Genomic DNA, 1,885 nt, shown 5'->3' with positions numbered 1-1,885 from the left:
AAAAAAGGGAGGGGGCGGTGGGGAGGAGGCTAGGTGCAGTGGCTCACACCTGTAATCCCAGCATTTTGGGAAGCTGAGGCAGGAGAATTGCTTGAGGTCAGGGGTTTGAGACCAGCCTGGGCAACCTAGAGCTTGCAGTGAGCTGAGATCCGGTGACTGCACACAGACGCCGGCGACAAAGAAAAAAAAAAAAAAAAAAAAAAAAAAAAAAAGGAGGAGGCCGAAATCTTAAAATAAAACTTTTAGCAGAAAAAAATATGCTATGGTGAGAATTCCATTCCATGGTTACTTACCCCATAGGCTGAACAGCTGCCTCTGCCTCTAAGGATCAGGGCACTCTGTGTTTAATGTCAGAAACTAAGTCAGAAAGTGCTGGGATTACAGGAGTGAGCCACCAGACCTGGCCTGGGCCTGCTTCTTTCTTTCTCTTTTTCTTTTTTCCAGTAGCAGCTTAAAATTCATGTCTTATTTAGACACAAGCAAAAGGATATTAGCCCAGCTTTGGTGTGATGTCACATATGATTTTGCTAGTTTCTTTCCCTTCACTTTCTCCTCTCTTGCTAGTATGTTAATTATATTCTCTCTCTGAATCTTTTTTCCCCATTTCTTTTGCAGACATTTTTACTTGTCTTGAAAGAGTAGGGAAAGAGCTGTTTTTAGGACTCTTAAAGGGGTACAGTATGGACGACAGTCTTGGCTAATGGTAACCAGATCCAGCGTGTCAGCGTGAGCTGGAATGAGTTCAAATTAGAAAAGCACTGGCGCTCAGTGGCAGGAATACGAGTGACTGCAAATTGTTAAACACATCTGCAAAGAGATACTGACATCATCCTCAGAATCTGTGGGGAATTGCATAGAGCATGTAGACCCATTTCTCTTTGACCCTGTAAAGATTCTTTAAAGAGTAATACCCTGAGTGGTTTTCTAGCCAGCTTTTCTGCTCATTTATCTTTGAGGACAACATGACTTGAGCTCCACAGGCCCCGGAGGTGAATGGATTCTGCGTTTGAAAGTGCTGACGCTGAGAGACTGGACCCCAAGAGGTCTGCTTTTCCTCTACACATTGTTCCTACTTTTCCTGGCAGCTAGCATTGCTGTTTCAATGGTTCTTTGCTGTTTAAGTTGTTTGCTAGTGGTGTGTCAGGATTTCGGTTTTCTGAATACTTTCCCAGCTGATTACTTGAGCGGTGGTCAGGGAGATGATGTCCTGGAGCTGTTGAGGTCGGGTGTCTGTCCGGATTCTCACAGCTCATCTTTTGAGGAGAATGCTGTTCTCATTCTGCTGCCTTTGGTGGTGCTGTGTGTGGCTCTTTAGATATGGATGCAGGTGAGTTGGGAGAGTTAATGAAATTTTTTTAGGTGTTTTGTACAAAGTAGTCTGCACTACAGGATTCATTGTGACTTTTTTCCTTAACCTGCACATACTTCTCTGATAGCCTTTGCTGTCTTTCTCATGTGTTTGATTTTTCCAGCTCCTCTTGGTTGAATTTCTGTAAGGGCTCTGCTGTGGTTTAAATATGCCCCCGAAAGTTTATGTGTTGGAAACTCAAATGTCAATGCAACATTTGGGATGTGGGGCCTAATAAGAGAGCCCTCATGAATGAATTAATGTTGTTATTGTGGTAATCATTTAATAATCAAAAGAGTGAGCTTATTATCACAGAGTTCAGTCCCTCTTGCCCTTTTGCTTTTGAAATCCCACTCTCTTGTCATTCTGCCGTGGGATGATGTGGCCAGAAGACCCTCACCAGATGCAGGCCCTTCAACCTTGGACTTCCTAGCCTCCAGAACTGTACAAAATAAATTTCTTTCCTTTCCCTTTTATTCCTTTCCTTTCTTCCTCCCTTCTTCTCCTTCCTTTCCTTTCCTTTCCTTTCCCTCCCTC

The sequence above is a fragment of the Colobus angolensis genome, unplaced genomic scaffold (assembly GCF_000951035.1).
Source record: "Colobus angolensis palliatus isolate OR3802 unplaced genomic scaffold, Cang.pa_1.0 Scaffold333, whole genome shotgun sequence".
Classification (NCBI taxonomy): domain Eukaryota; kingdom Metazoa; phylum Chordata; class Mammalia; order Primates; family Cercopithecidae; genus Colobus; species Colobus angolensis.
Note: the sequence above shows the minus strand (reverse complement) of the source record.